The 14,386-nt window shown below is 37.1% G+C and overlaps 1 pseudogene; it reads left to right on the forward strand.

Annotated features, from left to right (window-relative positions):
* Positions 1–14,386, forward strand: part of LOC149569403 (uncharacterized) — a 37,005-nt pseudogene that overhangs the window by 21,456 nt on the left and 1,163 nt on the right.

Genomic DNA, 14,386 nt, shown 5'->3' on the forward strand with positions numbered 1-14,386 from the left:
CAATAACAATATTCATTTTCGGTGTATGTAATATGGAGCACGTATTCACCTTCAAGCGTACGATACAGTAAACTCCATCTACAGCATAGCGCTGTCAAGACGTCATCTCTGCATTCCAAAGACCAGTACGTTTACCTCCACTATATTTTACAATACAACTGTATTCAAAGAATTACATATAATAATCACTGCATTTTAAATTATGACAGTAATTTGTAGGTTACGTAGGATATTAAGTTTAAGATTTCAAAAATACGTGATTCCCAAATACCATAACTAGCAAAGATTAAGTATTTCGCATGAAGTATTAATAGGTAACTCAATACGGTTTCTTTAATAAATCGGTAAAGATTATTGCATGGCATTGAAGTCACAGATTTCAATGAGTATTATATGTTATTGAAACATTCACAATACTATTATAATTATTTATATATATATATATGTGTGTAATGATGATATATATTTCAATTAGATATCAATACATAATCTACCAACAAATATTGCAATTAAATATATAGGTATAATACATTGATATCTAAAAGACTTTTAATAACATTATGAAGTATTTTGAATTATAGTGTTAAAGGATTGTATCTTTCTCTGAGCTATAAAATTTTGAGATAGGGAGGTTGTGGGAGGAAAGGCGGAGTAATTTTGAGGACTTGTCGGATACGCTTGGACCTTGTTTCACGTGCCTCCGCACCGTCATTCTACCTTCTCGGAATAATCATAGTGAGGAAGAAATATTGCCTGACACTATGAGAAGAAATCTTCTTTGAAATCCCTAATTTAGTGTTAATGTTCAAACTCCTCAAACATCTAAAAAGTAGAAAGGATCCTAGGCTAATTTAAATTGATGATTTCCTAATTTATACTTTAAATTGATTATCAAGTTAAAATTTTGAAAAGGGGTCATCAGAATTGGTATCAGAGCCTGATCCTGCCATCTTGAAAATATAGTATATGACAAGAGGAGCAAAAATGAGTGAGCAATTATCGAATGAAATTAGAAATCTTATGGAACAGACAAACCAAACCTTAGCAGAAAAAATAGAAAGATCAAATCAAGCACTTCTTCAAGCTCTGCAAAACATGGGAAATTCCATAAACAATCTTAAAAATAATAATTCTGGTGGAAGGGACATAAGTTCAAACCATTCAGCAAATAATGGAGCTTCACCACCTCAAGTACCCAAACCTACCTTCTTACCTAGGGAAGGGCCCTCAATGGAAGAAGAGGGACAGACAACCAATACTGCTATCGAGAATGCTAGAGCTTATGCCAACCTTGAACCAGAAATTAGAGAGTTAATATCATTCAGAGAATTTTGTGAAGCCAACAGACATGAAACACATAAGAGAGAAAGAAGCCATCAAAACCAAGACTTTAGAAGTAAAGTAAATAAAGTGACACTTCCAAATTTTGATGGGTCAGAAAAATTCACTGCACGTGCCTGGTTACAAAAATTAAACACCTATTTGACCCTTAGTCCAATGACAGAAGAAGATGCACTCCAATTTGCAATTCTCCACCTAGAAGGAACAGCACATGATTGGTGGCACCACGGTCTTATTACTCAAGGGCACCAAAGTATTACCTCCTATGAAGAATTTTCTCAAAAACTCATTAAGAGATTTGATAGGAAGCATCCTCAAGAAAACTTTAAGAAATTAACTCAAATAAGACAGCAAGGAACAGTAGAGGATTATATTAAGGAATTCCAAAAGATCTCGATCCAGGTCACAGGAGTAGATGATGAACGCTCTACTTACTTGTTCATAGAAGGATTAAGAGATTCACTAAAAGGTCTAGTAAGTGCCTTGAAACCTTCATCTCTAGATGATGCCTTTGAAATAGCACTCAAATTGGAAGTTTCAAATACAAATAACAAATCTTGGAATAAACCAAATACAAAAAATCAAAAAAATAATAAATTCCACAAAAAGTTCATCCCTACAAAGGATCAATAAGAACTTAAGAAGAAAAATGTATGCTTTAAATACCAAAAGCCATGGGAACCAGGCCATAGCTACAGCAGAAAAAGAAACACTTGTCACCATTGTGGAATAGATTGGGTACCAGGACATAGATGTGAAAAAAGAGGTCGCATCCAAAGAATAGAAGAAGACCTAGAGGAAGATGAGGTCAACAAAAAGGAAAAATGTGACCAAGGTAATGGAGAAGAGGGAGAAGAATATGGGGTGATAGCTACTGTGACTCAACCCTCAAAAAATTGAGTCTTGAGAATTAGATGCACTCTTAAGGGACAAAAAGTTATTGCATTAGTCGATAGTGGAGCATCCCATAACTACATTGATGAAAAACTTGTCAACAAAATGAAATTAAAAACTAAGAAGTTCAAAGGTTTCACTGCCATTCAAGCCACAAGATCATTAGTACAATGTACAAAGGTAATTCCACAACAGGAAATCACTTTGGGAAAGAAGCACACCATCAGAGAAGATCTACATGTGGTTCCACTAGATTCAAATATAATTCTAGGAGGACCATGGATATTTTCTACCTTCCAAACTTAAAAATCCACTTTGAGCACAAGGGTGAAGAAATAACATTGGAAGGGATACCTGATGGTTCGGCAAAATTGGTCTCATGTAAAAGAATAGAAAGAACATTGCGGCATGGTCGAGGAGAGTGGGTTGCATAATGTTTGGTATTGAATAAATCCACACCTCAGGAATCAGCTATTCATATAGATATTGAACCTATCCTTAAAAAACATGGGAGGGTATTTGAAGAAATTCCACCAAGATTGCCACCTAAAAGAGGATTTGAACACATTATAAAATTGGAAAAGGATGCTAAACCAGTAATCACCACCCCTTACCGACATCCTCAAAAGTACAAAGATGAAATTGAAAAAGCCATCTGAGAGCTCTTAGCCATGGGGCATATTCAACCTAGTTCCAGTCCTTTTGCATCTCCAGTAGTACTAGTGAAAAAGAAAGATGGAACAATGAGAATGTGTATAGATTATCGGGCACTAAATAAGAAAACTATAAAAAATTGGTATCCCGTTCCCAGGGTGGATGAACTTATTGATGAACTTCATGGAGCAGTATATTTTTCTAAAATTGATTTATGTTCCAGATACCATCAAATTAGAATGAGGGAGGAGGATGTTCCCAAGACAGCATTCAAATGCCATTATGGACATTTTGAATTTTTGGAACTACCTTTTGGTCTCACTAATGCTTCGGCCACTTTCCAGTCATGTATGAATCATATCTTCTGAAAACAACTTAGGAAATTCCTCATTATTTTCTTTGATGACCTTCTCATCTATAGCAAGTCATGGGAAGAACACCTTCAACATATTGAAGAAGTACTAAGCATATTAGAATCTGAATCACTATTTTCAAAGACATCAAAATATGAATTTGGATTAGAAGTGATTCTTTATCTCGGCCATAAAATTAGTGCCAAGGGTGTAAGCGTGGATGAAGAAAAAGTCAAAGCAATCAAGGAATGGCCAAAACCCAAAACCCTAACTCAACTTAGAGGATTCTTGGGTTTATGCAGCTATTACATGCGGTTTGTGAAGAACTTCTCCAAATTAGCAACTCCTTTAACAGACTTGACAAAAAAGGAAAATTTTGTATGGAATGAGGCAGCACAAAAAGCCTTTGAAGAATTAAAAGAGACAATGAGTTCTTGTCCAGTCTTAATTGTTCCTAATTTTTCACAACCCTTTGAACTACAGTGTGATGCTTCTGGTGAAGGAATTGGGGCTGTACTTATGCAAAACAAACACCCTATTGCTTTTGAGAGCAGGAAACTATCAAAAATTGAACGACACTATTCAATTTATGATAAAGAAATGTTGGCTATCATGCACGCATTGGCAAAATTTTGACAGTACCTAGTATGTGGAAGGTTCAACATTAAAACGGACCATAATAGTCTGAGATTCTTCATGAATCAAAAGGATCTTAATGATAGCCAGCAAAAATGGGTAAGTAAAATCCAAGCATATAATTTTGATATTGAATACGTTAAAGGAACCCATAATGTAGTAGTAGATGCTCTATCTAAGAAGGGTCAATTGAATACCCTTACTAGCATCATAGGCGATTGGAAAGATGAAATTGCTGCAGAATATGCCAAGGATCCAAGGACTAAAGAAATCATGGAAGGTGACATAACTAATGATGAAATCAAAATTTTTGAAGAACTCATACTATTTAGGGGAAGGATACTACTTGCAGCAAATTCCAAAGTTAAAGGGAAGGTTATGAAGGAATATCATGAAAACCCTCTATCTGCACACACTGGATTCTACAAAACCTACAAGAAGATAAGGGAGAGATACTCTTGGAAAGGCCAAAAGAAGGATATTATGAAACATGTCCAGAAATGTATAATATGCCAAAAGAATAAAGCTAAACAAAATTTTTCAGCTGGCCTATTACAACCATTACCCATCCCAAATAAAAAATGGGAAAGCATTACTATGGATTTCATTACAAGGTTACCTAAGGTACAAGACAGAGATTCCATTCTGGTAGTGGTAGATAGACTAACCAAATATGCACATTTCCTTCCTATATCTATAAATTATAAAGCACCACAAATAGCAGAATTATTCTTTAGAGAGGTTTTCAGATTACATGGATTGCCTAAGAATATCATTAGTGATAGAGATAGCAAATTTCTTAGTTTGTTTTGGAAGGAACTATTTAGATTAGCAGGAACTGAATTAACTCCCAACACCAGTTATCATCCCCAAACAGATGGACAAACTGAAATTGTTAACAAATGGGTAGAAGGCTACCTTAGAAACTATGTGACCGGGCAACAAAATGCATGGATCAAATGGCTATACTTGGGAGAATATTGTTAAAATAATACCCATCACATGTCAATTGGAATGAGTCCATTCAAAGCATTATATGGATATGATGCCACTACATTTGGAGATCTAATCAATTAGGAGAGCAAAGTACCTGGAGCCCAAGATTTTATCCAACAAAGCCTTGACGTTATGAAAACTCTCAAGGATAATCTCCACCATGCTCAAAACCAACAGAAGATATATGCTGACCGAAAACGGGTGGAAAGTGTAGACACCTAAAAACTTTTAGAAAATAAAGTATTTTTATTTTTTGAAAAATTCCTAATGACATCATCATTTATTAATTAATTAATTATTTAATTTATTTATTTATTTTTATGCCATTAAATCCCTTTATCTTAATTAAAAATATTTAATTAAGGAATCCCTCCCAAAAATGTTTAAATCTTATTTAAACATTATTTCCTTATTTATTAATTATTTAATTAATAAATTGACCAAAAAACCCAAAATAAATAAAAAATTTATTTTTTCCCCAAAACTTGGCCAATTTTCTTAAGACCACTAACCTCTTCCAAAATCTTCTAATCCTTCTTTAATTTTGATTAAAGGCTAATCTCATCATTTCCTACCCCTAATCCCAACTCAAAATATTTAATTAAGATTAAATATTAATCCTCATGTTTATTAAAAAAAAGTTTTAATAAATATCTCCTCAACCCAAACCCTTGAAATAAATAAAACTTTATTTATTTCCTAAAATCTAATTTATCCTCATCCTAAGAAGTTCTAGACTCTTCTAGAAAGTCTTCATCCTCATCCTAGGAAATTCTAGACTATTCTAGAAAGTCTTTATCCTCATCCAAAGTCTAGGCTCTTCTAGAAGATGTATTTAAACCTAATCTTAATCCCCTCCTAACCTTGTCACATTCTCTAAACATGGGTTAAGACTTACTAATCCAAGCCAAAGTTAACAAATATCTCCTCTTTCACCCACCCTCATTAAATGCCATCCACTTGCCTATCCCTAAGCTAATCCTAAACCATCCTAATCCATCCTCTAATCATTTGCACAATCCTAAGCAAGCTTAAAACCCTCCTAATCAAGCCCAAGTCGAAATTGCTCTCATCTCCCTCAAAATATCTCAACCATAAAACTTTATGAAGCCCACTAGGCCATAAATGACTCTTCCAAAGCCCTTTTATTGCTCTTACAAGCCATTATGAGGGTTTTTATGAAGATTTTATCCCTTGAGCCTCCTTTGTTGACTCATCCTTCCCCTTTCCTCCATCCTCTCACCCTGTGACATGTGTCACTCCCTGATTCGCTGTAAGAAAGCACAATCCATGTGCTCTCCTCTCATGCAATCTGAGCCCTCCATGAGCTTTTTCCCATCCTTGCATCTTAGCCCTCAATCCCTCAAGCCTCTTGCCTATAAATTGGATCCTTCCCCTTTGCAAAATAACACAATCCATGAAGTAAAGTCATAATGCCATTTTAAGAAGCTATTTTACATCAAAACCATACACTCACACCCAAATTCCAACTTCATTTGAAGTCCTTTTTGAAGCATAAAGCTTGAGCATACATCTTATCTATTTAGACAAAGCTACTCAACAAGAGAGCTTCTCATTGAGAGAGCCCATTAATGGCTCATATTCTCAATTGAGAGCTCATCTTAGTCTATCTTGAAGTTTATGAATTTTGTTTAGTTTGTAGAAGCTTTATTTAAATTTGGTTTCTATTAGCATACTAACATTGCTCATATACATTTTGGCACGCCCGGTGGGACCCTGCATGGGTCATCTTCATTAGCTTTTTTAGTCAAGTTTTGTATGTCATTTTCTAATTTTGGTTAATTTTGCTTGTTTTTGTGATTGGTAGGATTGTATAAATTAGTTTTGTAGGTCCACATGAGCATGAAGAAGACAAAGGAACTCATAATCTATCTCATAGTATTTGCAGATTTTTCAAGCTTATAGGTGGACAAAGCACTTGGAATTCTTCTTCCTCTTCTTGTCTATATTCTTCTTATTCCATCTACTTCTTCTTCTTCTTGTGGGAGATCTTGGCCATTTTTTTTTTTAAGGAAGCAAAATCATACACACTTCTTTTTAGTGCTTAAAATAAACCCCTAAATCATACTTAAATCCATTAAAAACTAAAAATTTGCAAAAAAAAAAAAAAAAAAAAGCCTTTTAACTAGTGAAACTAAACCAATTCAATCATTTGCATCCTTGCAACATCAACGTTTTAGATGCATTCATGCAAAGTTAGGAACACTTCATTTTTGGAAATTTAAAAAGAACTTCAAGTTTCCATTTCAAAAGGTTCAAAATCAACACTAAGTGCACACTAAAATCTAAATCAAACTCAAAGCATCAATCAAGGATAAAATGAACCTCATTTGCAAATATTTTAAAGTTCTTTTAAAAATCTCATGAAAACTAAAAGTCCTAAATGGTTGCCAAAAATTGTCCTAAAAGCTTTGTTATTTGTTCCAAACAAATGTCTTGTTGCAAAATCTTGAATGTTTCTTAGGTTTTTCATGCATCAAAACAATCGAGGAATATCATTTTTGGGCTTAAAATATGCAAACTAGAACACAAAATTTTGAATGAAAACCAAAGTCCAAAGAGTCATTTTCACTTTTGAGTCTAAAACAATCTTGAATGATCTAAGGTTAAAACAAAGCACTTCAAAGTTCTTAAAACAACACACAAAATCTCAATCTTGAATGCTCAAAGAAAAAAACTTGAATGTTTAATCACTTGTCTTTGAATGCATGTTGCTAAAATCACTCTTGAGTACCATGGATTAAAATCAAGTTTGTTTTTTTTATGAATGCATGATTAAAACAACAAATCCAATCTTGAATGCCATAGATCAAATAATCATCTTTTGGGGCATAAAAAGAATCCACATTTTTGAAATCTTCTAAGTTATAAAAACTAATAAAGACGCTTTGAGTAAGTTTGTAGTTGGACTCACCCTCTTTAATCATCCATCAATTTAACCATTGGTTGCAATATCAGCACCATCTATGGGGATGGGTCTACCTAAGAGGGTGTTAAGTGCTCCACAAAGATCAAACTCCACTCACTTGGGTCTTTAGTGGTTTTTCTAAGTTAGAAAATTTTTTGAATGCGCATTAATCTCGCTCACACTTCATTTGGGCATAAAAATTAGACAAATCTTGACGTGGAGGGCCTCCGGGCGCGCGCTTGGCAATCGAGTTTCACACATCTTTGTTTTGGGCTTAAAACAAACTCACACTCAATCTTGAATGCCTAACAATCAATGAAAATTGCATGGTTTGGACGCAGTTTCAATGATGCTCACATTTCTTATGTTGACGATCTCTCGACTTTCATTATGCTGACGATGCTGTCAAATTGGAATGAACATTGTATGCCATAATCACAAGTGTCTTCAATCATAGCTTACAAAATCTAAATCATCAATTGGAATCAACACGTGTCTTTTAAAGCCGAAGATCATGTATGTGGTCTTCTTTTACACTTTTTAGGAGGCCTGCTTGGGGATTTCATCACCCTTTGGGACAACCTCAACTCCAGCGTTCCGATGGAGTATAAAAATCGGGAGGTGAATCCAAAGACACCTCTCTTGAAATCAAAATTTTGTCACTCAGGCTAAGCCTCAAGGAACTTTATACCCTTGAGAAGTGAAAGAGGAGAAGTGGGTTACCGCTCCTCTCGGTTGTGTGACATATTTTTGGTTTCATCTATAGATTTGGGCCTCACGTACCTTTCGTATATCGAGGACTCCCTAGCTATAACAAATTTCATCCTTGTAGAAAGCTTCATAGGATGTTGGTGTGTTTGACGTGCTTGTTCCAAAATTTTGTCTGCTTGTTTGTTCATAGCTTTTGAATGAATGTTTGCCAACTTTGGTCAAAATCCCAAAAAAGCAGAAATCTCCTAGCTCAAGGCATACTTAGCGTAGTCACTGCCTCATCAAAAAATCATCCAAGCTCCCCCGCTGCAACCGAATCTATCTAGTTCCTTGCTTTAGAACAATCCAAAATCCAAAGTCTCTCCAAATCATCCCCCCCAACCAACTAGCAACCCAATCCAAAATCACACCTAAGCCTTTAGAGAGTTGTCATTCTGCTAGAATTTTCTATCCAATCAATTCGACCAATCCACCAACCTCACCAAGGTTATCCCTTTGACAGAGCTTTGTCTAGGGTAATCTAGCTTTGTCACTTGTTATCCCTCATCACCTTGTGCTAAAGATTGGGATTCACAAGTGGTCAATCTCGTGTCATGCCCATAGGATCATTAGTCTATCCTTAAGTTGACACAATCTCTACCAATCCAGCGCATAGGAAAGAAAAACTCTCACTTTTTGACAGCATGCCCTTGAAGTCTTCCATCCACAGGAAAGCCAAAAATCTCCAGCCAATCCTCTTTAGGTCTGTCATACAGCTTTGACTCTCCCTAGGAAATCCTTCATCAGCCAATCCAAAATCTGTGCTTAATCCAAATCCAACCATGAGCTTATGTGTTCATCCATATGCAAGACCCCATCCCCATCCGACTCATGATCAAAACATGAAATCCCAAACCTATCATGATGTGTTCGGTCGTATTGTCCTTGCTCCCGCCACCTCCTATTCCAATGATGATGAAAATCTTGTTGACTATGATGGGTATATTGAAAGCCTTAGAAACATTCCCCCAAGCATCTCACAAAATCCATGCATTCTTCCAAACTATCTAGTCATGCCATCTGATATCCCAGCTTCTCCTCCATCACCCAATCAACCAAGCTTCCAATCTTCCACCCCCATCACACTAGCCATTCCTGTCAATCCACCTCCACCTCCGACACATGAGTCTCCAAGGAATCTCCTAGACGAAATACAAGAAAAGCCACCTCCAATAGTCGATAAGCCATGTCATTTAATCCAAACATGTGAAGTAGTCAATGATGAAGCTTCCCCATCTATAATATCACCTCCATCTCCCAAAGCTATCATCCCCATACCATCCATCAAATTGCTTAAAATCCTTCCACTTCCTGCAAGCATCAAAATCCCACCACTTGTCAAATCCCTCCAAATCCTATCCACATCACCTCCAAGTATTTCCCAAATCTCCCGTAATGACCCTTATGCATCCATCTTCTACTCATCCATCTCCACTACCAAATCTTCCATCTATCCATCCACTGCCTTTGAAGAATCCATCCCTTCACCTCCTATCGCACCATCCACTCCAAACCAATCCTATCAGGATCCTGCCCAAAAGCATGTTGACATCCCCCAAAGCATAAATAAAGATATCATCATACCATGTCTTCCATCCATATTGCAGTCGCCATCCCCTCCATCTCCAAAACCTCAAGTCATAACTCCTCTACTGCAAGATATCTTTTCATCCCATCAGCTAAATCAAGATCCTATCCTACCATCTCCTCCACTCCATGCTTCCATCTTACCACCTATCCAAGCTATTCCACCATCTATAATCTACCCTCTTGGTTCACTTACATTCATCCATAGTGGCCTCCTCTCAACAGAAGAATTAAGAATAGTATCTCCCTATTGCAGTACATCTGATAAAGCACTTCCACCATTTTCTGCAAGCAAAAAGTATCCTCAACTAGTTCAAATGCACAATCGATGGCATTATCAAGGTCAAGGTTTAGGACCATAAGAGCAAGGAATCAGAAAGCCTATTATTGCACAAAAAAATCTAGGATTTCATGGTCTTGGATACGTATCCAAAGGCTCACCATCTAAAGGTGTTGGTATAGCACACCCCCGAACCAAGCCTATCTCCAAACCCCCCATGCCAGCCTCCCATCACTCCTTCAAGAAATATTATGTCATCCCCCCTCCACCATCTTTGCAAACTAAAACAACCTACCATATCCCCCCTTCATCCGCTAAATCCATTTTGGGTCCCTATGTCCCAAAATCTACCATCCTCCATCCTCCTATCAGCCATCATTCAAATCCTATTCCCTCCATTCCTATGCAAGATCAGCAAAGGCACATATCGAGGCACATCATCCATCATCATCCCCCTACACGCTCTCCCATATCCTTTCCATCTCACAAAGCTTCTCCTAACCATCTTCCCAAAGCTTACCACAGCAATGTAAATGCCAACTTCAAAATGCATAAAGCTAAAAATCTACATCCTAGGCAGTCATATGTCTATTCTAAAAGACATACTCCAAAAAGGAAAAATCCAATCAAAGAATGCAAAATAATGCAAAAGCCTATGAAAAGAAAATCCAAAACCATGTGGATCCCAAAGAAAAAAGTTGAAACCCAATGCATAATGGCATCCACCATTGCTAATCCTTCATCCAGTGACTCATGTCCCCCATCTCCTAACTCCATCTTGGGTGCCTATATCCCCAAGCACGCTTCCAAAAATCCTCCATCACGCTCGCATCTACCATCTATCCCCCATATGCTCTTTTAACACCCATCCCAACATGTGCCAATGTTGCTCTTGCAAGCATCCCCATCTCATGCTCCTTTCCAACCTTTTCATCCCTCCATCTCCTACCATCAATCCCATCTAATCCAATCTATTGCATAAATCACACATCCAGTGTACCAACAGCTAGCAACAAAATTTTGAACATTCCAACTGCTAGTGAAAAATCCCAAAAAAGCCAAAATAGCTGAAGAAAGCCAAAATCATTCCAGCTAAGTTCAAAGTCAAAAAGTCAAAAAAAAATAAAGAAAAATAAAGCGTCCACTGGTGAAAACTTGGCAATTCAAGCGCCTTGGACAAGTACCATGATGAAAACTTGGCAAACAAGCGTCATGCGTAATCCCGCCATCCCCAGCTTAGCCTATCACCCTCATGCTTTTGGTCATCTCTTGACATCCAACTCCATCTTCCAATCTATCCACCTATCCTCCACCCTCCATCTTCCATCTCACACCATCCACTTATCTCCTGCAGCTTCATCCAACCATCCCAACTATCATCCATCTCCCTAGCCCCTTCAGCTTTTTCCATCCTAGCTTCAATCCTATCACATCCATCATAAGACCTCCTTCTACATGTTATCTTCTGATTGGGGGCACTATATTCCTTGGAGATCTTGTCTTGTCCATCCTCCCTTGTCATTGGTATCTAGCTCTAGGCTATCCTCGTGCAAACCCAATGTCACCTCTTTATATCCATCATAATCCTAGCTATCTACCATCCTATCCAGCCATCTCATCCTGCTCCTCTAGCTATCCTTGGTCACAAAATATCTCATCATCATTGAATGCATCCTGCCAAATCCATATCTTTCGCTATCACCCCACCCTTAGCTTTCCCATCTTGCACAACATCGAACCATCCCGCTATCCTATCATCCTGAGCTTTTGCCTACTTGTAACTATCTTGGTCAGCTTCAGCTTGTAAATATGTTGGTCCATCAGCTTGTACATCCTCTTTAGCTTAGTACCATTGTATCTATCCAGGTTTTCTGTCAGTTCCACCTTGATCAGCATCTTGCACACATCGCACATCTTGGTTAGCTATTCCAATGCATCCTTTAGCTAGATTTCCTGTCACCAAAGTGTTATCTTTCTTAGTTCATCTTGCCAGACGCATAAATCATCCAAATCCACCAGCTTAGGTGCTCTCTGATAGGTCCTTGCAGGATATAGCTTTCCTCATGTCTGATCTTGGTCTGTTAGTACCTCGTCCTACCCATCTCGTTGGCAAACGGTTCTCTTTTGAATTTTTGCTTTCTTTAGATTTGGACTCTTCCCTGTTGGGTCTTGAAATATCTTTTCCAAGCAATCTCCTTGTTCCCTCCTCAAGGTTGCCACGATCTTCCATATCATGGTATACTGCGAATAGGGCAATTAGAGCATAAGGTCTTGATCATGTCTTTTGCTTGTTTTCTTTTCTACTTGTGGGTTACCCAGTGTTGTTTCCACACTGTTTCCTCTGGGATTCATGTGTGATACTGGGGCAATCCTTGCGTGTTTGTTTTGAGTCAGTTCGTCATTCCTCTAAACAGTTGGTGAAAAGGCCTTGATGTTTTTGGTAACCTTGGCAATTAACCAACAGTCCTATAGCAAATCTAGTGCTCAACTACATGGTGGTACTTCTCTTTGAAGTATCCCCCTGCTCAAAAAGCTTCAATGGTTTCCCTTCATCTCCATTACCCCCCATCCATATCCAACATCCATCTCTGCTACCCCAGCTTATGCATCAGTATCTCTTTGAATCACTACTCACCTTTAGCTTTAGTGATCCACAATCCTAGTCTTAGGGATCCACCAATCCAAATTAATCCACCAAGCCTCATCTTTCGAGATCCACAATCCTAGTCCTAGGGATCTTTGAAACCCATCTTCCGTCAGTCTGACTCTTTGAAATCCTATTGCATCAGCTTTATAATCCCCTCATCCATCTCTCTATCCTGAATTCCTTTTTATAGTGCTCCGCTCCTTCATCCTCCACCTTCCCTAAAGTCTTAAGCTTGCTTCCTCTTGTGCATCTGATTCTCCTTTATCATTCTCCCATAGTGAGAGTTTGAGCTAATTCAGCCCCTTCTCTTTGCCAATCTGAATCTTCTTGCTCATCTCAGATTCTTGTACTTTTCAAAAAGTTGTCGAGCCTCGCTTTCTCTCCCCACCGCCTTCTTGAGGGGGCATCTTGCAGTCCATTCTCTCCTCTTCTACTCTAGCCTTGGGCATCTTATTTTCTTATCTTTGATGTCATGCCACTTGCGGCATCACATCAAAGAGGGGCAAAATGTAGACACCTAAAAACTTTTTAAAAATAAAGTATTTTTATTTTCTGAAAAATTTCTGATGATGTCATCATTTATTTATTAATTAATTATTTTATTTATTTATTTATTTTTATGCCATTAAATCCCTTTATCTTAATTAAAAATATTTAATTAAGGAATCCCTCCCAAAAATGTTTAAATCTTATTTAAACATTATTTCCTTATTTATTAATTATTTAATTAATAAATTGACCAAAAAACCTAAAATAAATAATAATAAAAATTTTTGCCCAAAACTTGGCCAATTTCCTTAAGACCACTAACCTCTTCCACAATCTTCTAATCCTTCTTTAATTTTGATTAAAGGCTAATCTCATCATTTCCTACTCCTAATCCCAACTCAAAATATTTAATTAAGATTAAATATTAATCCTCATGTTTATTAAAAAAAAGTTTTAATAAATATCTCCTCAACCCAAACCCTTGAAATAAATAAAACTTTATTTATTTCCTAAAATCTAATTTATCCTCATCCTAAGAAGTTCTAAACTCTTCTAGAAAGTCTTCATCCTCATCCTAGGAAATTCTAGACTATTCTAGAAAGCCTTTATCCTCATCCAAAGTCTAGACTCTTCTAGAAGATGTCTTTAAACCTAATCCTAATCTCCTCCTAACCTTGTCACATTCTCTAAACATGGGTTAAGACTTACTAACCCAAGCCAAAGTTAACAAATATCTCCTCCTTCACCCACCCTCATTAAATGCCATCCACTTGCCTATCCCTAAGCTAATCCTAAACCATCCTAATCCATCCTCTAATCATTTGCACAAT

The sequence above is a fragment of the Cupressus sempervirens genome, chromosome 3 (assembly GCF_028749045.1).
Source record: "Cupressus sempervirens isolate cs-2001-9-10 chromosome 3, ASM2874904v1, whole genome shotgun sequence".
Classification (NCBI taxonomy): Eukaryota; Viridiplantae; Streptophyta; class Pinopsida; order Cupressales; family Cupressaceae; genus Cupressus; species Cupressus sempervirens.